Source organism: Stenella coeruleoalba, assembly GCF_951394435.1.
Source record: "Stenella coeruleoalba genome assembly, chromosome: 10".
Taxonomy (NCBI): domain Eukaryota; kingdom Metazoa; phylum Chordata; class Mammalia; order Artiodactyla; family Delphinidae; genus Stenella; species Stenella coeruleoalba.
In genome coordinates this window covers 73,668,731-73,695,564 of record NC_137156.1, presented here as the reverse complement: position 1 = coordinate 73,695,564, position 26,834 = coordinate 73,668,731, and the positions used below count along the sequence as shown (strand labels likewise).

General features: G+C 38.9%; 1 protein-coding gene across 23 annotated transcripts in view; it reads right to left on the bottom strand.

Annotated features, from left to right (window-relative positions):
- SLMAP (sarcolemma associated protein) overlaps window positions 1-26,834 on the bottom strand; it is a 151,347-nt gene that overhangs the window by 88,895 nt on the left and 35,618 nt on the right. The gene's annotated exons all lie outside the window — the stretch shown is intronic.

Below are 26,834 nucleotides of genomic sequence, written 5' to 3'. Positions count from 1 at the left end.
ACTCTAATTTTATCTTTCCATCTCACTCTGACTTTGTAACTTTGCTCCTAGGATTTCTGGGTTAAGTCAAAGGAAGTGCTGTTTATTCCAAAGGCAAGGACAATTGGTATTAGGTAACACCTATATTAATTGCTATCAGTTAACTAACATACGTGGTACCAGGCCCAACACTTCAGTAAACTCTTTGTGATAAACATTTTGGAGACACTAGAAACTAAAATACTGGAATCAACTATGAAGGTACCACTTCCTGGCCCCCCCAAACTTGCCTTTCATCACTTGGGTAATCTTCCTTCTTTAACAAGGGAAGGGACAGCAGGAGGCACAGGAAGCCTACCTATTTATCACCTACCTATTCCAAGAGAAATTAGGAACAACTGGGATCACACACAATAGACTTACTAGGAAGGGAACAACCAATAAAAAAAGATGTACCTTTCTTTTTGCATCTTTCTACACTCTCCAGCCCTGCTTATTCTAGCAACACATTTTCACTGAATGCCTTCCTAAGGAAGAAAGGAAAGAAGAAAACTAATATTTATTAAAATACATGTTGCACCACCAGGCCCTTATTTAACCTTAACATTAAAGCTATGTTATAGATATTATTTCCATTTATAAGTGAGAAAAGTGGGGCACAGGCAAGTATCTTTCCAAAGTCACAGAGCTATGGAATACAGAAGCAGGGATTTATATCATAGAATTAAAAGGGACATTTTTCCCCCATTACTTCACACTGACCTTTATGTTTCATTTATCCTTCACTCCTTCCAAAAACCCTCTTCCAAAATGAAACACAACAGAAGAATAAGCAATTTGCAGAAGATACGAAAATGACATTTCTTTTCATTAATTCCTAGGTGACAATTTAAAGGCCACCAAGCTGTCTATAAATGACTTAGTCTCTGTTTATAATTCAAAAAGAGACCAACTGTTACTTTCGCTAGCAGTTTATATAGTTAATTACAGACCATTAATAAAGAAAATTGTGTTGATATTTTACAAGTCCATTTGAAACTTAGAGGCCTTAATATTTCACACCAGGGAGATAAGCACAGGCAATATGCTCAAGTAGGAACAATTATCCTCAAGATTTTTTCTACACTGGAACCTACTGTTGCACTGTATAAACGAGTTTGTTTTTTAATTTTAATATATTCTTGGGAAATGTGGCAATATCTGAATTCTGCTTTGGTCATTTTCAGTTATATGTGCCTTGGCAAGCCAAATAAAGGGATTATAGATTTACAGGGGTTTCCAAACTTCAAATTCTGATCCATTAGTGTGTTAGTAAGTCAATTTAGTGGGCTGTTACTAGTGGTTTAAAAAAAAAAAAATTAAGAGAACAAAAGTAAGAACATATGAAACGAGGTTCAGTACTGTTTAGAAAACTTTGTTTGAAAAACAAAAATGTGTGTGTGCTTTTCTATGTGTATACACACACACACACATATATCTCAACACCTCATGTTTGTAGCTCTTAACTCTAAAACCATATATTTTCAAATTAAAAAAATTTTTAATCAATATTAACCCATGTTCTTTTCATTCTAACATGTCTATATTATGTCCAAAGCACACCATGGTATCTTTGACCTTCATTTAGCTTGAACATACCATTTACGTTAGTTGCTGCTCATTGATCCTCTGCTCTCAACCAGCTAATGGCTTCCAAACACCTTGGAAGAAAGTCCAAAGTTCTTACCATTACAGCCAATAAAGCCCCACATGATATGGCTCCTGGTTCCCTCTCCAAACTCATTAACTCACACTATTTTCCTCCCTTATCCCTCTCAGCCACACTAACCTCCACTCATGCCCCTGAGCCGCCACACTTGAGTATAGCTAGACTGCAATTGTTTACTTCCCTGCAGAAATATTTTCACTGATTTAACCTTCTGCTCTTGGTGTTTTGAAAAACTGTTATTAAAAATAATGTTTCTGCACCTTCTATGAAACAATCTGCCACTATTCAGTCTACATTGTACAGAAGCTATTCTATTTACTATCAGGTTAGATAGGTATAATAAATAAGTCAACTTATTTGCAAGGCACTGGGAAGTGACTGTGCTTACAGTCCCTGGATGCATTTCCCGTAGCAGGTATGTCAGTTGGTCCTTTGTCACTTTCAAACCAGAAATATCTTTCTCCTCTATGCTGATACACCTTTTTCTATCAGGCTTATTTATTTATTTATTTATTTTTGGCTGCATTGGGTCTTCATTGCTGCGCGTGGGCTTTCTCTAGTTGCTGCGAGCGGGGGCTACTCTTCGTTGCGGTGCGTGGGATTCTCATTGCTGTGGTTTCTCTTGTTGTGAAGCATGGGCTCTAGGTGCATGGCTTCACTAGTTGTGGCACATGGGCTCAGTAGTTGTGGCTCTCGGGCTCTAGAGCGCAGGCTCAGTAGTTGTGGCGTACGGGCATAGTTGCTCCGTGGCATGTGGGATCTTCCCGGACCAGGGATCAAACCTGTGTCCCCTGCACTGGCTGGCGGATTCTTAACCACTGTGCCACCAGGGAAGTCCCAAAAGAGAAAATTTTTAACTACTCTAAAAAACAAATCTTGTTGAAGCTTTAACTATCTTTATTTCCTAGTAGCCTAAGGAATGCCCAAGCATCTCTGGTGTTTGTATTAGCCAATGGGCATTCACTTTGATGTTGAGCAGATGTGTAAGGAGCCCGGAATTTATAAAATCCCCTGGAGCTCGTGGCCAAAGTTCAACTTTCACTGTTTTCAGGCTTTATCTTCAATTAACTCCCTGCCTTCCCCTGACTGAAGGTTAAGCTCCCCCAAATCAAGCACTGATGGTGATCCTTGAACTGAAAGGTTGTCCTTACCCCATCAGTCACTTTTCCTTGTTTCTTGCTTATTACGATTACCTTCAAAGACGCAGGCACAGCACTTTACAGGTTGCATAATTTGCTCTTTGGCCTTCAGAAAGTTTTCTGCTCTTTCACTCCATAAACAAATACATTTTGCATCACTTTCAGCTTCGCTACAATTTGTAAATGCTTTCATTTCCACTATAATGATAGACTGCTTCTTTCTAGCTTTTCTACGTTGACACGTTTTTGCAATATCCAACCACCAATAGGGATTTCCCTGGTGGTCCAGTGGTAAAGAATCCGCCTCCCAATGCAGGGGACGCGGGTTCGATCCCTGGTCGGGGAACTAAGATCCCACATGCTGTGGGGCAACTAAGCCCGTGTGCCACAACTACTGAGCTTGCACCCTCAATGAGAGAGCCCGTGCTGCAAAGTACAGAGCCCACACACTCTGGAGCCTGTGCACCACAACTAGAGAGAGAAGAAAAAAAGAAACCCACACGTCACAACTAGAGGGAAGCCCGTGAGCCGCAACAAAAGATCCCACATGCCTCAGTGAAGATCCCACACGCCTCAACTAAGACCCGATGCAGCCAATAAATAAATACATACACACATACACACACACAAACACACAGATATGATGATAGTAATTATTAAAAAAATCCAACCACCAATAGATTAATAACATTTGAATTAAAGCTTCAGAACAAAACACAAACCCAGGACATGTGCCACAGGCCAGAGGCCAGAAATTCTAAGTCCATACAGGGGGGTTTTAAAAATGTGAATGCAGAGTAGATTCTGGATTCTAGATGGCAGATACTACATCATAGATTTTTTTTTTTTTTCTTTTTCTTGGCCTGCACCACACAGCATGCAGAATCTTAGTTCCCTGACCAGGGATCAAACCTCTGTCCCCTGCAGTGGAAGTGTGGAGTCTTAACCACTGGACCACCAGGCAAGACTCCATACATCATAGATTTTTAACTTACTTGAATCACCACCTAAAATCAAAAAAAGTGACTAAGACAGCAAAACCAAAATCCCATGGGCAACGTTTGCAACAAAAATTGGTGACAAATTATCCATGAACCTCAAAATCCAAGCAGGGAAAACCATCAACAGTCACAAGACCTTCATGAAATCAGCATCTGTGCAGGAGGATGTGTATATGGAAACAATGCAGGATTTGAGGGACTTGAGAACCTCAGAATAGTCACTAGATATTTACTGGACAATATGATAGCTAATTTGAGAAGAGAAGATGAAAATGGGAAAGGTTCAGCCCAATTCACTAACAAATGAGTATGAGGTAGATCCTGAAAAAGGCTGGAGCAGTCTGAGTCTTATAAATTCTTAAAACCAACCTACCAACCAAAGCTGCCTTCAAGGATAGGGCTCCACACTGTGGGAAAGCTGTTGGGTGTGGAACCAAAATTGATCAGGGCAGGGACAATAGAGACAAGGAAAGAAAAACACCCAGATAAAAGGAGAAAAGGGGAAAGGAAGCCATCGTATTTTTAAACATTTTACAAAAACAACAGAAGAGGGAGCTCTGTGACATCAGAAAATTTATCCTGAATCATGACCCCCTTCTGTAAGTTCAGGAAAACAAATTACACATAAAAATGAGCAACAGAAAAATATCAGTGTCCCATGCCATACAGTTATTTAAAAAAAAAAATAATAAAGAGCAAAATAACATTCCCTACACATAATGACAGACAAACCTCGGGAACAGATCAAAATTATACTATTTCAGAACAAGTTAAAAGACATTAAGAAAATAACTCAAGGCACGAAAAAGAAATATAAATCACAATTACAAAACTCAGGGAAAGGTGAAAGAACTCAAAAAGAAATAGAAAAAAAAGGGAAATCATTTCAGGAATGAGTATAAAATTAAAAGGACACAAGTAACTAAATATAACAAAAAATGTCTTAAGAGAAATAAGAAATAAAGAAGGAATTTTTTTTTGAATCAAAACAAATGAAGAAAGTGAAATTAGCAAAATGACAGAGTAGGCGGCTCCAAGCTCTTATCCCCACACAAAGGCTGAAAAAAACAAGCAGAAACTGTCAGAACCAACTTCATCAGAGCCTTGGAAAGCAAAGTTTTACAGCAACCATGTGAACACTGAATCAAGAATAAGGCAACTTATTCTGAGATAAGTTCCAAGATTTCTGGTAGGAAATCTTGGAACTTCCCTGGTAGCGTAGTGGTTAAGAATCAGCCTGCCAGTGCAGGGGACATGGGTTCAATCCCTGGGCCAGGAAGATCCCACATGCCACGGAGCAACTAAGCCCATGTGCCACAACTACTGAGCCTGTGCTCTAGAGCCCACGAGCCACAACTACTGAGCCCGCACACCACAACTACTGAAGCCCATGAGCCTAGAGCCCCTGCTCTGCAACAAGAAGCCACTGCAGTGAGAAGCCCGTGCACTGAACGAAGAGTAGCCCCTGCTTGCCGCAACCAGAGAAAGCCTGCGCACAGCAACGAAGACCCAACACAGCCAAAAAAAAAAACAAAAAAAAAGTGGGCAATCTTCGTGGCATTCCTCACCCTTGTCCCCTCCCTTCCCCCTGTAAAACAGAAGCCTTGAAGACATCAGCCTGAATTCCCACTGTGGGACCCTGTTACCTAGTTCCAGAGAGAGCAGACCTAAATTGCAAATTATTGTGTCCGTCTACTCTAACGTGTCTGGGGGCTACCTGAAGGTCTGACTAGAGGCTCTCACCTCTGTTTAGCCTAACTCAGAACTCACCCATGATGGAAAAGCAGTGGCTTGGCTTGCTGAAAAAGTGGGATTTATCCAAAGTGGTTCAACATAAGTCAATCAATATAATATACCACATTAAAAGAAAAAAGGAAAAAACCAAAATGAAACCACAAGATCATTTCAATTGATGTAGAAAAGGCATTTGACAAAATCCCATACCCTTTCATGATATTTAAAAACAAACAAACAAACAAACAAAAAACAACCCAGAAAGCTAGGACTGAAAGGAACTTCCTTAACATGATAGAGGACATTTATGAAAAACCCACAGCTAACATAATACTCAATGGTGAAAGACTGAAAGCTTTCTTCCTAAGATCAGGAACATGGCAAGAAAGCCTACTTTTCACCATTGCTACACAATACTGTACTGAAGTTCTAGCCAGACACAAGAAAAAGAAATAAAAGGCATCCATATTGGAAAGGAAGAAGTATACTATGTCTATTCACAGATGACAAGATTCTCTATATGGAAAATCCCATAGAACCCATAAAAAAGCTACTAGAGCTAACAAGCAAATTCAGCAAAGTTGCAGTTTACAAGAAAAACAGAAAAATCAGTCGTGTGTATACATCAGCAATGAACAATCCAAAATGGAAATTAAGAAAGCAATTCAATTTATAATAGCATCTAAATAAAATACCTAGGAATAAATTTAACCAAAGAAGTAAAAAACTCGTACAATGAAAACTACGAAATACTGCTGAAACAAATTAAAGACAAATACAGGCATAGCTCGTTTTATTGCACTTAACTTTACTGTGCTTCACAGACATTTCATTTCTTACAAATTGAAGGCTGTGGCAACCCTGGGTCAAACAAATCTATTGGCGCCATTTTTCCAACAGCATTTCTTTTAATTAAGGTATGTACATTGTTTTTTTTAGACATAATGCTATTGCACACTTAATAGACTACAGTATAGTGTAAACATAACTTTTATATGCACTGGGAAACCAAAAAATTCATGTGACTTGCTTTATTGCGATATTTGCTTTATTGTGGTGGTCTGGAACTGAACCCACAATATCTCTAAGGTACGCCTGTAAACAGGACATCCTGTGTTCATGGATTGGAAGACTAAATATTAAGGTGTCAATACTACCCAAACTGGTCCACAGAGTCAATGCAATCCCTACCAGAATCCTAATCGCCTTTTTTGTAGGAATGTAAAAATCAATCCGCAAAGGTATATGGAATTGCAAGGGACCCTGAATAGGCAAAACAATCTTGAAAAAGAAGAACAGGGTCCATCCAATAGGAAAAGAACAGTTTCCTCAACAAATGGTGACGGGACAACTGGATAACCACTTGCAAAAGTTGGACCCCTTCCTCCCCCTATATACAAAAATTAACTCAAAGTGGATCAGAGACGTAAATGTAAGAACTATAACTGTGAAGTTCTCCTCAGCCATTATTTCTTCAAATAATTTTTTTCTGCCCCTTTCTTACTCTCTTCTGGGATTTCCAAAATGCATATGTTGGTACACTTGATGGTGTCTCATAGGTCCCTTAGGTACTGTTCATTTTTCTTCATCTTTTTTCTTTCTAGTCCTCAGACAGAGTAATTTCAATTGCCCTAACTTCAAGTTTGACTCCTTCCTCCTGCTCAAATCTGTCACTGAATCTTCCACTGAATTTTTATTTCAGCTATTGTATTAATACTTTTACAATTTCTATCTCTCTACTGATCTTCCACACTTATTCACACATTGTTCTCCTGTTTTTCTTTAATTTGTCCATGGTTTCCTTCAGCATTATGAGCATATTAAAAATGGTTAATTTAAAAAGTCTTTTTCTAGTAAGTCCAATGTCTGGGCTTCCTCAGGGATGCCTTTTATCAATTTCTTTTTCTTTTCCTGTGAATGGGCCATAATTTTCTATTTCTTTATATGCTTTGGAATTTTTTTTGAGAATTGGACATCTTGAATATTGTAATGTGGTAACTACAGATATCAGGTTCTCTCCTCACCCTAGGAATTGCTGTTGTTACTTGATGAAGGCTGCAGTCACCAGTTTATTTACTGACTTTTCCAAACGATTTTTTGCAAAGACTATAATCTTTGTCGTGTATCATCACTGAAGTCTCTGTTTTGTCATCTCCATGGTCATCCAGTGACCTAACAGAGATTCCCTTAAATGTCAGGATCCAATAAGAAAAGGCAGGAAGGGTGTGTTTTGTCTCCTTAATCCCCTTGGCAGATGTCAGAGAAGCTGTTCTAGTCTGTGGGGCTTGAAACAATGGCCAGCCTCTGTGCCAGGCCCTCAGCAATGAAAAGCAGTGACAAAGGGCTTCCCTGGTGCCGCAGTGGTTGAGAGTCCGCCTGTCGATGTAGGGGATACGGGTTCGTGCCCCGGTCCGGGAAGATCCCACATGCCGCAGAGCGGCTGGGCCCGTGAGCCATGGCCGCTGAGCCTGCGCGTCCGGAGCCTGTGATCCGCAACGGGAGAGGCCACAACAGTGAGAGGCCCGTGTACCGCAAAAAAAAAAAAAAAGCAGTGACAAAAACATACAACCCCAATTTTTGAAAGACAAGCAAAGTCACACCAGGAATCATGGGCCACCATACCCACAGTTACCCACCACAGGGCTAGGGGATGGAAATGGTAGCCACTGTGCAAAACACTGAAATTCTCAGAAATTTATCACCCTCTGCTTCACTAAGCACTCCCCTGGATGCTGCAAGTGTTTGCTTAGACTCCAGAGTTCCAAAATAATTGCTTCAGACAGTTCATGCTAGCTTAACAGTCATCCTGGTGAAGAAAACCAATTTTTGGAGCTTCCTCCTCCATTATTTTTTATGGCATCACTCCACAAGTCCCTAATCTATAATAACAGCTACCATTTATTGACTGCCTGCTATGTGCAAGCACTTCTGATCTTCACAACAATCCTACCAAGTAGCTATTACCATGTCCATTTTCTAGATTAAGAAACTGAGGCTCAGGTATATTAAGTAGATTGCCATGGTCTCACAGATAGCATAGATTTGACACTGTTATTCCTTCAAAACCTCCACAACGCCTTCCTTCTCTCCTACTTAAACTAAACAGTCTCTGGTCTTTGAGTCCAAAGTTATGAAATCCCACTTTGTTTATGAAGTTTTCCTGAAGCAATCAGAATAGGAAGAGCCAATTTCAACTCTAACTCCACTATTACGGCAAATCATTTTAATCTATAACATTTACTTGGCACCTGTCTGGAGAGATTGCACATCCATAAAATCAAACACGGAGCAACTGTACACTGAGAATAAATTAAGAGAGTATGCATTAAGTACCAAAATCCTGAGAGGCAGGATTAGGATTAATAACGTTAGGCACAGTCAGTTGCTAACAAGACACTTAAGAATAAGAGAGGTGACCTGAATGAAAGGCAAGGAGAAGGAGGAGATGGAGGAGGAACAGGTATTACAGTATATTTATATACAGTTAAGGCCCAGCCCTAGAGGGTAACCAAAAACAAACAAGGGAAGAAGTGGGTAAATATAAAATAGAGTGAAGCTATAAAGAGAGGGCCTGAGCACTGCACTTAGGTGTTGAGATTTCTTAAGACAGAAGCTACTACTAAAGGATTTGATGAAAATACTGTTTTAGGGAGATTATTCCAACAGCTCTGATAATCTAGCAGCTGTGTGTAGGATGAATTACAGTGGGAGTCACTAGAAATAGGGAGATCCATAACTTGTACGTTTTTGCCACCAACAATTTAGTTATTTCTTAGACTACACAAACTTAGTTTATATGCATGTTCAATATGGATTTGTTTATATAACCTTCCTGGCTTCCTGACTAGCAAAGCACCACATATTTCAGAGGCTGGAATTTGTAAGTTGTGCCACTGAAGGGGGAAATAAAAGTTTTATTCACATGCCATAGGGAAACACATAGAAAAGTGGTAAAATATTCTCACCAAAATAAAATCTCACAAGTAAACTAGAATGAACTTGTCAATATACACCCAAAGGTCTTACAAATGTTATGAAATTGCCAGGACTTTTTCCATCTCCAAGTGACATCCCAGACACATTTGTTGTAAAGTAACTCTTTCTTGTGGAGCCAGTCCATAATAGAAAGAGAAAGCAAAAGTATTTCTATCTCTCTACATAGGAACAGAGATACGATTATGTAGAACAGAAGTAGAGAAGATGGGGAGGAGAAATTTTTTTAATTTAATGAAAACATTACAAAACATATAAAACACAGCTAGAATGATTACACCCTTCTAAAATATGCAAACAAAATTGTGACAACCCTTCACTGAGAACTCAAGACAAAGTAAATTAGATTTCTGAATCTTAGCAAGATGCAAAATAAACATATAATCAGAACACTACAGTTCTGAGAGGTGAGGCTACTGAAAGCCTGTACCAAATTCCAATTTGGAAGAGATTAACCTATTTCCTATAACCCAAAACTGATGGGTTGACAGGCAAATCCTGATTATTTTCTCCTCTCACAGTGTGTTAATCACAGCAAGATGCATTCTTCTTTGTCTTTGAAGCTCCTACTGAGGTAATTAAAGAACAGATACTGATCTCAAACTCAATCTTTTAGACCCCAAGAGGTCTTAACCTCAAACGTTAAAATTTTAACATCAATACCTAAAATAAACATGTCTTTATTAAAATACCACATATTTTAGCATATTAAGGATAGAGCAAAGGGATACTGTGATATTTTAAATACATAATACTCTGACAATAATTTATAGATCATTATTTTCCTCACAAAATGTTAGCTTAAACCATCCTGAGGTCAGCTGAAATAACAATAAAATAATTGCACCTCCATTCTTTATCTCTGATAGTTAAAAAACCTCACCCATAGAGTAACAGTCTTGTTTGCCACAAAAGGAAATCATTGTGATCACATTTGTGGGAAATACAGAACAAGGTCACTATATTTAAAGGATGTAGCCCTACATATTGTTTAATAATGCACACTATGGGCTAAATCTAAGGACAGTTGATATTGATTTATACAGTCACTAGGTGGTAGTGGAGAAGGAGAAATTAATTTTTTTCCATTAAAGATTAGCAAAATTGGCAAAACAGGAATCTAGATCTTATTTAGGAAAACAAAAACAAAAAACTGCCCACACATGAAACAGTCTATTTGGCAAACAAACCAAATGGAAATGTTAAAAGACACAAATAGTACATCTGCCCCCCAAAAGAACATTCATAGCTTTTTAAAATGCTTAATAAAGTAATCAAAATGATTATGATGGCCTTTTCTATTCTTTAAGCATAACCACTCAGGTTGGCATATAATTTTAATGTTGAAGACAACTTGTTCTTTACTCACGTCTCCCTGTTTTTAGTGACAGTTAATTCTTCAAGAGATTTATCTCCTCAAGGCTTTGACAATTCACACATCCATAGGGGAGTTCTTTAAAAATTATAATACTTCTACTTTGAAAGAGAAGAGAAAACAGTTACTGAGGACTATAAGTGAATATATAGAAATAATAATGATGAAATTTATGAAACAATGGGAAATGACTATTGGGACCAAAGAAAATAAACCCCTTACGGGGTTGAGTATAGTGCAGAGGCTCCCATTTTTCTGCCCCCTACATGATTCAGATATTCAAAACATAGTCTATTCCCAATATCTCTCATGACATTTCCCAATATCTCTCAGGACATCCACTGTTTCTCAGGATGAGTAGGTAATGCCCCCAATTAAGAGTCACTAATTCTTTTTTTACTTTTGAACTGAAATTTAGTAACAGAAAGTATCACATTCAAATTCCACCTCTACCTACGGCTTTAACACAAGGCCTTAAACATTTTCCCAAGGTTTTAAGGGCCAAAGGTGAAGCTGCTGGGAAGTTTTTCTTTTAGAAGGGTTGTTGATTTCTTTCACTACCATGAAAGGCAACATCACTTATATCCAGAATTCACCTATGTATACAGAAATTTTAAACACAGAGCAAAGCCAAAGAAGAGTTAATTGTTCAACAGTGTCAAAAAGATACCACATAATTTACAATAATCACAAGTTTTTTTGAGTTCTTACCATATGCTTGGATAAACTACTTTCCATGCAGTCTTCCACTTATTCTTTAAAACAGTCCTATGAGGTAGATGTTTTATTATCCCTATACCACAGATAAAGAAATTAGGACTAAAATAGGTTAACTAACCTGCCAAAGGTAGTAATGGGGAGAGATGTACATTTTAAAGTTTTTAATCTCAACTATTCTGCTATGCTACTCATGTTTGTCTGGTCATTTCACAACCACAATCTCTAATGTTTCTACCAACCATCACATGAATTAGGAATGATTTTGTTCATTTGATGGATCCGCAGGTTGAGGCTGAAACACAAGCAACCCATCTAAGTAACCTCTCTACGGTCACAATAAAATCATAAAACAGCAATCAGGCCTTATGATGCCAAATTATCAGGAAAAGTGAACTTTCAAAATTTCTTTCAGAAACGCATTCACTACCTTCTACCACCTATTTGACATACAATCCTAATAAATTTGAGTTTCCCAGCTTCCATGTCCACGGCAGATTAAAAGGGAACAAGCATATGCCAGGGACTATGCTAGGCACTTTATACACATAACCTTATCTAAACTTCAGAACACTATGAAATAAGTAGTATCCCACATGAACATACAGGGTAAGAAGTTAAATTATATGCCCAAAGATTACACAGAAAGTAAGAATGGCAAATAAGGTCTATTAGACACCTCATGACCATGGTAAATCCCTTGAAGATCAAGATAAGTGATATCCCTAGCCCTTAATAAAATGCCTGCTGAACAGGCAACAAACAAGTATTTTATTTTTTTTAATAAATTTATTTATTTATTTTTGGCTACGTTGAGTCTGCGTTGCTGCGCGTGGGCTTTCTCTAGTTGCAGTGAGCGGGGGCTACTCTTTGTTGCGGTGCGCAGGCTTCTCATTGTGGTGGCTTCTCTTGATGCAGCAGAGCACGGGCTCCAGGTGCACTGGCTTCAGTAGTTCTGGCGCACGGGTGTAGTTATTCCGCAGCATGTGGGATCTTCCCGGACCAGGGCTCGAACCCGTGTCCCCTGCATTAGCAGGTGGATTCTTAACCACTGCGCCACCAGGGAAGCCCCAAACAAGTATTTTAAATAAATATTTCGTGAGTGTGATATTTATAGCCCCGACTCATTCCATCATTTACCCACCATTTCCTGAGCATCTGTGAATAGGAATTCAGCCATCAGCTGCTAAAAATAGAATATGTGACTTTCCAAAGTCACTTAGAGCAAGTGCAAAACAGTAATAACAACAAATACTATCAGTAGTAATAATGTCAATAACCCCATAGGGCATTCAATATGTCACCAATTCCTAGGAATTCTGATTCAGAATAATCTCTCAATTCCACACTGCCTTTCCCTCCCCATTACTGTTCCTCTAACTCAGGCCCGTAACATTTGCAAAGACGATGGCTATGATTCCACACTCTTCACCCTCTACACTGATGCTAGATTTATTTCCTAAAATACAAACCTGACCATTTTGTTTCCCTTTGTAAAATGGCTGTTGACCCTTTGCCTTCAAAATTAAATCTGAGAGCTCTGATAACTTTCAAAATCTTTCATAATGACCTCAATCACCCTATCAAACTGGATTTTCCACTTTTCCTAAAAGTACCATCCATTCCATCCTTGCGTAACTACTAGCAATTCCCTACACAAGCCCCAGGTACGATGCTTGCTTATGTTGTGCTTGGACCCGAAAAGCCCTTGCTTCCACCCACCCACACTCTTTACTTGTTAAGAGCCTCCTTTTCTTTCTGAAGCCCCAGTTTAAATATCTTAACAAATAAGATTTCTTGTTCAAATAACATTTCTCACTAAATAATATTACACCTGAACCAGAGACTCAAGGCTTTATTTATTCCAGGTTAAGCCTCTAACTCCCAACCCTCTATGTCCAAATCATAGTCTGAACAGCATTACAATTCCATCTTTTTAAAATTATAACATTTATTCCCTGTCAGAAAGTTCCAATAGACACAAGTAACAAATGATGTTTTAAAATACATTTCAAATAAATGAAATAATTCATACTTTAGAATGGAAGCTATAAAGTTTTGATTTACCATAGGATAGGCCAAACTGTATTACATCCAAATAGCAATATGCTATATGGAACAGAACATACGTTAAAGGTTTGAATTCCAGCCCCATCACCTTCTAACATACTGTGTGACCTTGAGCATGTTATTTAACCTCTCTGAGCATCCCTTTAGTTATAAAGGGTTATTTATAAATCCCTATTTATAAATTGGGGATAATATCAGTATGTACCTCTGAGTGTTTGTTGTAAAGGTTAAATGATGTTAAGCATGTAAGGTATTTAGTACAGCATTTGTACACAGTAACTGCTAAACAAATGGCAGCTATTATTACTAAAGTCACAGAATATGCATAAACGTGTAATCACTGAAACTTTCTTCAGAGAACTGATGCAAGACTTTCCTTTATGCCTTTTCCTTATAACCTTTCTTAAGCTAAAGTTCTTAAAAATAATTTACCAGTTAATTACTTAAACAGTAAACAGCTGATAGAGATATAAATAAATCAGTAACAGCTGAACTCTAACAAATACAGATGTTAAAAATAGCATGTCATTGCCCCATTACACATGAATATTACCATAAATAACCACAACCTGTGCAAAGAAGCAGCTAAATCTCTGTCTCACAGCACAGACTGAAAACCATTTATAAAAAATATGAAACACATCACAATATGGATCAGGGAATTCCCTAATCATAGTTATATCAAAAGGAAATTACTACCCTCAGATATATGTAAATACACTCAGAATATATAGCACAGATTAGCAATCTACAGCTGACCTGACAGTGTGAACTAGCTTCTGAATAAATTAAGCAAGTGATATTTAACAGATGTCATATAATTCCATTTCTAAACCAGAGCCCTACTATACTCCTGGCCCTGAGTGAGTGACAGGGTTGGAAATCCAGTGAAGTCATGGAATAATGCTCCAGAAGCATTAACTCACTCAGTTCAAAACTAAAAATGCTCCTTAGGACACCTAAGTAGCATATAAATTACTAGGGCAGGGCAGAAGTTTTCCCATTACACCCTCCTATACTATTTGAATTTTCTGTTTAAAAAAAAAAGAGAGAGAGAAAGAGACATGTATGGGAAGGGGCAAACAAGCATCTAACTCCAAAACTTTCAAGAGACCAAAAAGCTCAGGAAGATGGGCAATTATCAAAGTGGTCAATATCAGTTTGGCAAAGATTAAGAATAGTGATACCTGGCTCTGGCAATATAAAAATGTGGAGAAACAGCTCTCTCACATACTGGGAAATATACTGGGCATATATACACTGGGCATAAGAGTGTAAACTGCTACAATCATTTTGGAAAATGATTCAGCAACACCTATTAAAATTTTAAATGCTTATATTCTTTGGCTGAGCAATTCCACATCCAGGAATCTAACCTATAGAAACAATGAAATGCACACATGTACAATGACAAATGCGTTAAGTATGTACCGAAGCCACGTTAATAGAAGTTAAAAACTGGAAACTACTAATGCCCAGCCAAACTGTCTGATTAAATATCAGACATCATAATCATCAAAAATAATATAACGGTATAGGTACTGAAATTAAAATATATCAAGACATACAGTGATCCCTTTTTTTTTTTTTTTTTCCGGTACACAGGCCTCTCACTGTCGTGGCCTCTCCCATTGTGGAGCACAGGCTCCGGACGCACAGGCTCAGCGGCCATGGCTCACAGGCCCAGCTGCCCCGCGGCATGTGGGATCCTCCCAGACCGGGCACGAACCTGTGTCCCCTGCATCAGCAGGCGGACTCTCAACCACTGCGCCACCAGGGAAGCCCCAGTGATCCCTTTTATAAAAAGAATGATAGGGACTTCCCTGGTGGTCCAGTGGTAAAGAATCCGCCTTACAATGCAGGGGATGCAGGTTCGATCCCTGGTTGGGGAACTAAGATCCCACATGCCACGGGGCAACTAAGCCCATGCGCCACAGCTACTGAGCTCGCGCACCTCAAGTAGAGAGCCCATGTGCTATAAACTACAGAGCCCAGGCGCCCTGGAGCCCGTGTGCCACAAGTAGAGAGAGAAAACCCGCACGCCACAACTAGAGAGAAGCCCAAGCAGTGCAACAACAGATCCCGCGTGCCTCGGCGAAGATCCCATGTGCCACAACTAAGACCCAACACAGCCAAAAAAATAAAATAATAAAATAAAATATCCTGAAATTGAGATTCATCTTAAAAAAAAAAAGATATACGCTTATACGCCATTAGAAAACAAAAATCTGAAAGAATGTATACAAACTATTCACAGTGCTTATCTCCACAAAAAAGAAATCTTAAAGAGTTAAACTTTCATAATATTAAAAGAGATATAAAACTTTATTCAATAAGGCTAACAAATCTTCAATTCTGCATTATCATCATTTGATGGAAGAAAGTGGAAAGAAGATGAAAAGAAACAAACAAAACAAACCCCCAAACAAATAGAAAAATATAACTATGCAAAGAGAGAAAAACACAGAAAAACAGAATTTGCCAGGAAAAAAAAAGAGTTAAACATCAAGGGAGATCAAAGTGCAATAAATTCAAAAGGGTTAATAAACTAGTCATCTCCTTGACACAAGAACACACTTCAGAAGTAAAATCACTGACTTATGAAAGGTACTTAAGAGGGTTAACAGCTCACTTGCTCTTTGTTCTTTCAGATTACAGGACTCAGTTCTGAATGGAAGAGCTTCAGCAACCCACCAGAGTTCTTTATGGGGCGGGGAGGGGGAGAGGGGGGAATCAAATTAAGGCATCTGGTATAAATATGGTCTTCAGGATCCCTGCCCTTAAAATAAAACAGTGCTATAAAACTGGAAAAGCATAACGTTAACCTTTTATACAACACACACACACAATGATAATATTTGTACAGCACAAGATTTCCTGACAGACTGGATGTAAAATATGAAAAAAAGGAGTCAAGAAGGATACCAAAGTTTTTGACCCAAGCAACTTAGAAGGATATACAAGTGACCCTTGAACAACACTGGGGTTAGGGACACCAATCCTCCATGCAGTTGAAAACTCCCATATAACTTTTGACTTATAGCTGGCCCTCTGTATCTGCAGTTCCATATCCAGGAATTCAACCAACCTCGGATCGTGTAGCACTGTAGTATTTACTACTGAAAATAATCTGCATATAACTGGACCCATGCAGTTCAAACCCATGTTGTTTAAGGGTCAACTGTAACTGCCCCTATGTGAACTGGAAGGGCTGAATGTGAGAAGGTTTTTTATTGAGGTTAGGGAGGTATCAGGAGTTCAGCTTTGGACATATTAAATTTGAGGTGTATGTTAGATATCAGGTGAAAATGTCAAAAAGGCAGCTGGATGTGAACCTAGAGTCCGGGGAAAAAGTCTGGGCTTGAGATAAAAATGTGGTTGTCATCAGCATAGACAAAGAACTGAAAGTTAAGAGACAGAATGAAATCATTAAGCAAGTACAGATAGACAAGAGGACCAAGGACAGAGTGCTGAAGCAGTCCAAAGTTTATAGGTCAGGGAGATGAAGACCAAGCAAAGGAAATTTCAAAGATGGCCAGTGAAGTAAAGTGTTGTGTCCTGGAAGCCATCGTGAATGATGTTTCCAAGAACATGGAAGAGATCAACTATGTCAAATGATGCTGAAAGATCAAGGAAGATTAGGAATAAGAACTGACCAAGGGAAATAGCAACCTGGAAGCCACTGATGACCCTGACAAGAACTGTGGATGTAGTGGACAATGAAAGCCTCACCAGAGTGATTCAAGAGAAAATGGATGGAGGGGAATGAGAAAGTGTACATATAGACAAATCTTTTAAGGAGTTCTGCCCTAAAGGGAAGCAAAGAAATGGGCAGTAGCTAGAAAGTAAAGTGGGGTCAAGATAATAATTTTTTAATATGAGAAAAATTACACTGTTTCATGTACTAACAAGAATAATCCAGGGCTTCCCTGGTGGCGCAGTGGTTGAGAGTCCGCCTGCCGATGCAGGGGACATGGGTTCGTGCCCTGGTCCGGGAAGATCCCACATGCCGCGGAGCAGCTGGGCCCGTGAGCCATGGCTGCTGAGCCTGCGCGTCCAGAGCCTGTGCTCCGCAACGGGAGAGGCCACAACAGTGAGAGGCCCGCGTACTGCAAAAAAAAAAAAAAAAAAAAGAATAATCCAGTAAAGAGCAAGGGTACTTGACCCAATCCTGAGGATTCAGAAAAGGCTTCTGATGGAACTGTCCCACACTGAGTCATGAAGGCTGATTAAGAGTGAATCAGGGGCTTCCCTGGTGGCGCAGTGGTTGAGAGTCCGCCTGCCAATGCAGGGGATAACGGGTTTGAGCCCTGGTCTGGGAAGATCCCACATGCTGCAGAGCAACTGGGCCCGTGAGCCACAACTACTGAGCCTGCGCGTCTGGAGCCTGTGTTCCGCAACAAGAGAGGCTACGACAGTGAGAGGCCTGCGCACCGCGATGAAGAGTGGCCCCCGCTTGCCACATCTAGAGAAAGCCCTCGCACAGAAACGAAGACCCAACACAGCCAAAAATAAATAAATAAATACATAAATTTATTAAAAAAAAAAGTGAATCAGGATGAGAAGGGAGGGGACTGAAACAGCATGAGCAAACAGAGGTGAGAAACAACATAGTGGGGGGGTGGCATGTGAAGCACAAGACTGAGAATGACAGGAAATCATGCTGGAGAGGTGAGCAGTCACCAAGCCTTTTAAGATGATTCAAGCAGTACAACCTTTATGATATAGATGATAGGGGACTTGCCACTATAGGGTTTAGATAGGTAAATACTAAGATGAAACTGATATTTCACTCAGGGAGGGAATAGCTTGAGGGGTACTAGACTGAAGCCAGGGAGACCAGTTATAGTTATTGAAATAAAGAAATAACAAGGTCCTAAACTGGACAGTGTTAGAAGCAGTGAACGGGCTTAGTGACAGATCTTAAGTGCTCAGTGTTGAAAAGCAGTAGTTTCTAGTATGAGCTACTGAGCAGATGATAAGGCCATTACCTGTATTTGGAAATATTGGGGAGGGGGTGGTGAATGATTCATTTCAATTTGGGGTATATTGTTTTTAGAGTCTCTATAGGACATTCAAGTGAATAAATGTAAGCAGGCAATGGGTAGAAAACTCAGACCTTAGAGCTCGATATCTGAGAGGCATCTGAGTGGTAATTAAAATTATTATAATATATGAGATGATCCAAAAATAACATTTACGAGGAAAACAATGATTGAACTTTTAGGAACACTAACACTTTATGGAAAGTTAGTGGAGAATATGCTTGAAGGAATTTCAGACAAAACAGTCAAAAAGCTACAGAAAAACTCAGGAAAAGAAATAACCAAGAGGCCAGGGAACCAGCCAAGGACTAACACCTTTACCAGTTTAAAAAGAGATAGTGTAGTGACCTGAATACACTGGTGGGGATCAGAAATCAAGTCAAATCACGTAACAGTCTAGACTTTCCAATTCTGTTGTATTAATTTTTCAAAAATTAGTAGAATCTACAGGTCAGCTCTTCCTGAGGTCCGTAAGTAGTCAAGCCAATCTGAGTGGAAAAGACTAAAGAACTAAATACAGTTGCACCACTACCTCCTGTAGAAGAGTATTTACAGTTTTACTAGAAGAGTATTTGTGGTTGCTCTATACAAAGAAAGTTGGTGATGTATTTCTTAATAAACCAAAAATTGTTGTCAAGTATAATAAAATGAATAGGAAGATTTTTACTTTTTATCATGCCTGACTTCCTGATTGTTACATAATACTTCACCCACGACTTTATATAAACTCAACTAACAATAAAACTCATAGCCTTATATAATAAGGAAAAGTATTTAAGTATGGATGATGTAAAAACCTATAATGCTAGTACTTAGGGAAAAATATTACCAATACAATAAAAATTTGTCAGGAATGGAAAGAATTTTTGACACTGGAAGAAAAGAGATAACTTGAAGATACAAGGGGAAATAAACAGGGCAAGGATCAATTTCCGTTTCTTGATTTTAGCTCTACTTTATAATTTTTTGGCAGACAATTTGTCACACTGAAAAATCACTTACTCTTGGATGGCTGTACTGTACTAACTGGGAGTGACTCATAAGTGTTTGGTCCCACCCATACAGAAGAACTCTGCAAAGAACTTTAAAAAAAAGAAAATCAACCGGAAGCGTATTTTCAAATGAGCACCTAACACAAAATCATTAAAGCATAGAAAAGATGTGACAGAATTATTACTCACTATGAGAAAGTTAAAAGCATTTTCTTGGAGTGGGGTGGAGGTGACTCTCAAGGTGTGAGTCATAGGATTAAAGGACAACTGGATCCAGGATTTAGTGAAAGCTGGAAAAGCAGGATTCAGATCACATGCAGCTCTCCAGGCCAGAGAGAAAAATAGCTGAGTTGGGTTAGCGCCTCCAGAGTTTAGGTGAGTCACAGAGAGAGCAGAGAGAGAAAAGCACAACCAGACTGGATTTCAGCACATGGGAGAAATCTGTAGCTGTTATCTTTTGGTTTACTTCTTCCCTTATTAATTTACTATTAAAACATGTTAATTACATTCAAAGAAGCTAAAACAGAGGTTACCCCAGAATCTTACTACTCCATAGATGTGGACAAGCTCTGCCACACTGCTTTGCACTTGGACTAGACCAAAACACAAAGCTAACGTCACTACCACAACCTTTCTAGCACTACATATTTTCATTTTGCTAATTTAATATAACAACCATTTTGTAAGATATTTATTTCTGTGGTTACTAGCAAGGATGTCTGTTTGTTTACTACATATATTCATCTTGAACAAACTGACTGCATAGTTCTTTGGTCCACCTACAAAAATCTTTTTGACCTTTTATATTGCAAAGGACATTTTGTGTGTTATATATACTCATTTTGCTGTCATAATGAATGCAAATGATGTTCTATTTCCATTGTTCTCATTTTTCACAGAACCAAAGTAGTTATCAATGTTTACTTAGATATTCATTAATTTTTTTTTTTTTTTTTTTTGCCTTCACTTGGTTTTAGGCTCTAGCAGTTGCTCATGTACCAATAAATCCTGAAGGGGTTTCCATTATTATACAGTCATACTGCATGTCTTAGAAATTTTCACTTGCCTGATCCAATCATTCCAGTTTAACTCTTTTATATCATTTATTTATGTTTCTTCTCAAATACAGTGCTATCATCCTTTCTTTAAAAGAAACATTTTTGGGCTTCCCTGGTGGCGCAGTGGTTGAGGGTCCGCCTGCCGATGCAGGGGAAGTGGGTTCGTACCCCGGTCCGGGAAGATCCCACATGCCACGGAGCGGCTGGGCCTGTGGGCCATGGCCACTGAGTCTGCGCGTCCGGAGCCTGTGATCCGCAGCGGGAGAGGCCGCAACAGTGAGAGGCCCGCATACCGCAAAAAGAACAAGAAACATTTTTTGGGGCTAAGTAATGATATAAAATGTAATGGGTTCCAAGCAATTCTACACCTAGGTATCTAGCCAAGAGAAATAAAAGACACAAAGTACTGTACACAAATGTTCCTAGCAGCGCTGTTCATAATAACCAAAAGTTGGAGGCAATCCAAATATCCATCAACCACTGAATAAATAAGATATATCTGCAATAAAGTGAATGAACTGTTGATACATTCTATAAAATAGATGAACCTCAAAAACATAATGCTAACGGAAAGAAGCCAGACACAAATGACTGCATATAGTATGATTTTGTTTATTTAAAATTTCTGGAATATGCAAATCTATAGAGACAGAAAACAGATCAGTGGTTGCCTAAGGCTGCATGTGGGAATCAAGGACTGAATGCAAATAGGCACAAGAGAACTTCTGGGGGTGATGAAAATGTTTTATAGCTAGATTATGGTGATGATTACAAAACTACAGATTTACTAAAAACCATTAACTTCAAGTAAACTAAACTTACTTTTACAATGGGTAAATTTTATGGAATGTAAATTCTACTTCAATAAAGCTGTTTTTAAAAGGCCAATGAACAGAGGAAGGATGAAAAGAATATATGAATATATACACGCACATAGGAAATAACTTTGTAATATAAAAATTTAAGGGATTCAGCTTGTTACTGATAAAAGTGGCAGAAAGTATTTTAAATAACACTCAGTGCGTTCAAGAGTGACATAAGAGAAACATTTTCACAAGCTGGTCATGGGAGTGTAAATTGGCACAACCTGTCTGGAAAGCAGTCTGGCAAAGTATACGAAGTAAGCTTTAAAACAATGTCCCCTTTGATTTACTTCTGAGAACTTAGCCTACAGAAGTAATAAAAAACATATATAAAGATCTAGGTATAAAGATATTCAGAAAGCAAAATTTACAATAGTTTTAAAAGATGAAACCTATGTAAATATTCAACAATGGAAGAACAGTTAAGAAAACTGCAGCCCATCCATGAATATTCTGCACTCTTTAAAAATATCTGTGTGCCTATGGCCCAGCATAGAGCATGTCATCACTGCTGCCACCACCACGACCTACACTCAGGAGGGAGATCCTCTAAGAGGAAGATTCTCACCATTTCCTGCAGGTCATGGCTAGCAGAACACTGGTGGTATCCCGTAACTGTGCAAATGATGGTACATTTGAAATGAAGAAATGTGACCTTCATGGGTAGTAAGAGGGCCCTCGTATCACAACAGTGCTCGGTAGTGAAGAGAGACTCAGACTCTACAGGATGATACAGACTGTTTGCCAATGGAATCAAACAGAAAGTTATTCGTGGTTTTTGTTACTTATGTAATGTCAAGAAGTTTGTGGGGGACTTGAGGTCGGGATAAAAATCATAGATCATCTCATCACAGCTTACTGGGCTCATGGCTTTAGCTTTACTTGTAGACTTTCTGTCCTAGAAATTTGTAGAGTTTACAGGACAAAGAGAAGGTTGTGCTAAAGGAAAAGTAGGATTAATACACATGTACACTAAGACCTTCTACGGGGATCAGGGCATTGTCAGAGCTCAGGTTCCCCTGAGCACTGGTCTGGCCTGTAAGTACAGTTACCACTCAGTATCCAAGGGGGATTGGTTCCAGGATACCAAGGGGGATTGGTTCCATGGATACCAAAATCCTCAGATGCTCAAGTCCCTTATATAAAATAGCATTGTATTTGCACATAACTCTATGCACATCCTCCCATATACTTTAAATCATCTCTAGATTACTCATAATACCTCATACAATATAAATGCTATGTAAATAGTTGCCTGTGCATGGAAAATTCAATTTTTGCTTTTTGGAACTTTCTGGAATTTTTTTCCCAAACATTTTCAATCTGCAGTTCGTTGAATCGGTGGATGCAGAACCCATGGATAGGGAGGGCCAATTGTATAATGGAAAAGATGAGGTCTGTTTGACTTTATATTTGAAGCATACAACATGGCAACTTTGTGGAAATGACCGTTTATTTTCATCTGTGAGAAAAACCACTGTGTAATGGGAACATCTGTTTAGAGAGCAGCAGCCATCACTGATTACTACAAGAAAGACAATTTTCTTCCTGGGCTTAGGTCAGATGAATGGATGCTCTATGTGTCCAGGAGGCAACAAAGATTGCAGCTGCCTATTATAGATCTGTATAGGGGATCATACTGATAGAGCTGCAGACTCAATATTATGAAGGACACAGTATGCATGATCTTGGAGCCGGTTACTATACACAAGAAGAAATACAAGAAGTAAGAAGAGTGACCGTATTATGCTTCTCCGAGATAGAATAGCACACAGCAATACTGCCAGTGTTGAAGAATGAAAGGAAATTGATGTTGAAGTGAAGAAAGAAATTGAGAGCACAGTCTAGTTTGCTACAGTTGATCCCAAACCACCTTTAGAAGAGCTAGGCCATCACTTCTATTACAGTGATCCATCTTTTGAAGTTTATGGATCAAGTGAATCACTTAAAGGAAGACTGCAGGGACTTCCCTGGTGGTCCAGTGGATAAGACTCCATGTTCCCAGTGCAGGGGGCCTGGGTTTGATCCCTGGTCAGGGAACTAGATCCCACATGCCACAACTAAGAGTCCACGTGCCACAACTAAGAGTCCGCATGCCACAACTAAGAGCCTGCATGCCACAGCGAAGATCCCGCGTGGTGCAACTATGACCCGGAGCAGAATGAATGAATGAATATTCGAATGAATAAATAAATAAAGGAGCACTGTAAACTTACTATTATGCCTTCAACAGAACATTCAATGGTCAACTTTAAGAAACTTTGTGTTCTCAACTTTAAAAGAAATAAAACCCATCAAACAAACAAACAGTTTGTAAACGTGTTTATGCTACTCTATAAAATTAAGTTTAAAAAGATGGGAGAAAAATTTAATGGGTTCCAAAAGTCCAGTGGTACAGTGAAAAGTACATCTTCTTTCCCATGCCCCACAGTTTCCGAATTTCCCTCCACAGAAGCAAATATGTTACTAGTCTCTTCTACAAGAAAAAATGAAATTTTTAAAAACTGAAACAAATCGACAAACCCAAAAGACAATTTAAAATGTTTAAAGGGGGCTTCCCTGGTGGCGCAGTGGTTAAGAATCTGCCTGCCAACGCAGGGGACGCATGTTCGAACCCTGGTCCGGGAAGATCCCACATGCCGTGGAGCAACTAAGCCCACGAGCCACAACTACGGAGCCCGCGAGCCACAACTACTGAAGCTCACGCGCCTAGAGCCTGTGCTCCACAACGAGAAGCTACTGCAATGAGAAACCTGCGCACTGCAATGAAGAGTAGCCCCTGCTTACTGCAACTAGAGAAAGCCTGCGCACGACAACGAAGACCCAACACAGCCAAAAATAAATAAATTAAAAAAAAAATTTTTTAAATGTTTAAAGGAAAAGTTCATAAATTCTTACATTCAGAAAGAAAAATATGGAGGGAGAAATAGAAACACTTTGTAATTAACGTGAACCAAGTGGCAGAAGATACAAAAAGTATAGGCTGGGGGAATTTGGAAGCACTGAGTTAAATCTATGGGGAGATAGAATAAGATATTAGACATGTAGGATAGGAACTCTCTCATATCTATACTTACAGAAACAACTCATCCTAAAATAAAATCCAATTCCGAAGTCAGGCAGAGATTTTTCCCTCTTGTGTCAGTGAGTCACAAAGCTGTCTCAAGCTTATTTTACCCATCAAGCCAAAAGACATACCACTCTCTTGTTATAAGGATTATAGCTAGGTATGTTTAATGAACAAGTTATTACAATTAAAGGAAAATACCTTATATCTGTTATAAGTAACAAATTGTATCCCTTAACTGTGGCAGTCAAACTACTGCCTTTTGCTTCCTGGCAATGTTAACTCTACTAATTTATTCTCTAACACAGAAATAATGCCCCCCATGGTGGGCTGCCTACTGCAGTTACTCCATGCAGAAAAGGAGAGAGCTTCTGAAGATCTAAGAATAAGTGCATTAAAATACAAATTTCATCTTCATTTTGACTGCCATTATAAACTGAGGTATCACAGAGTGACCTGTTCACAGACAAAAATTTCCCAAGCAATGGAATAGCTGAGTCACTATTCACCAAAGACTTAATTATCTCATATAGTCAGTGAAAGAAAATGATATAACATTACAAAAGTCATCTATTTTTGTAGTCTTTGTTCAGGGTTCCAAAAATGAATTTCAATATGGTTGCTGACTCTGAAAGTGATTTTCACACTCAGATTTACCTCTTAAAACATTTGGGTACATTCATTTTCTGGGATTAAATTAAATAACATCTATGCATCAATCGAGTTACACCAGAGGGAATGCTCCACCAACTTCTAGCTGAGTTTACAATATAACGTTAGCTTTTTCTAGAATGGGCAAGTCAACTGAGCTGTAACATTCCCCTGGGCTTTATGCCATTTCTCAAGTTTAAAATTGAAACATCAGTTGAAGAAAAATAGGTACAACCTAACAGCCTATGCAACTTAATTACAGGCAGATTAAGCTGCACACATCAGCTTCAGAACAAAAAGTTAGAAAAAAACTAAAAAAATCAAATATGAGATTTTTACTGCTGAAATGGTCTATAAAATACTCTCATGGATGAGATAACTTAGGACCTCAAAGAAGTTGCCTGTACAAGAACACAAAACAAATAAGGCAAGCTGGGAGTGGGGGCCAGGGCCTCTAAAACATTCTATTTCACAAATCAATAGCCTCCACAATCTCAAAAATATCTATATAGAAAACTGATTAAACTTTCTTTTTTGTTTGTTTGTTTTTGTTTTTGTTTTGTTTTGTTTTGTTTTGTTTTTTTGCGGTACGCGGGCCTCTCACTGTTGTGGCCTCTCCCATTGCAGAGCACAGGCTCTGGACGCGCAGGCTCAGCAGCCATGGCTCACGGGCTCAGCCGCTCCGCGGCATGTGGGATCTTCCCGGACCAGGGCACGAACCCGTGTCCCCTGCATCGGCAGGCGGACTCTCAACCACTGCGCCATCAGGGAAGCCCCCTGATTAAACTTTCAAATGACAAATTTAAGAATCACTCACTTGACTCAAAATATTCGCAATAAATAACCTCATTAGAAAGGATCTACATACCAGTAAAAATGGTTAACATTTACCGAATTCTTACTGTGTGCCAGGCTCTATATTAAGTCCTTTACATGTATTTAATTCACTTAATTCTCACCACTCCCCTGTGAGGTATTATTATTAACCCCACTTTAAAAACAAGAAAATTGAGGCAGAGTTTCTGGCAAATTACTTGCCAGAAGTCACCAAGCAAATAAGAACTAGGGTATGAACCCATGTAATGATCTCCTCAGCTGTAGTCCCTAACTCCCCACTTCTGACCTCGCAGCTCTTAACCATTCTACTATACTGCCTTTTAAATTTTAGTCCAATTTCTCATTTTACAGATAAGGAAACTATGTCCCCAAGGAAGAGATAAAATTCAATCAAGGTTGAAAATCATTTAATAACAGTACTAGTATTAGGATGCAGGTTTCCTATTCCCATTACGCTCTCCTATTTCACACTGGGCTTTTCCTATTTTTCTATCATCCTATTATCCTCTTTCACACAGGGCTTTTCCTATTTTCCTATCATTTTTCCTATTTCACACTGGGCTTTTCCCCTCTTCTGGTCGTTTTCAAAATTAATTTGTTTTTCT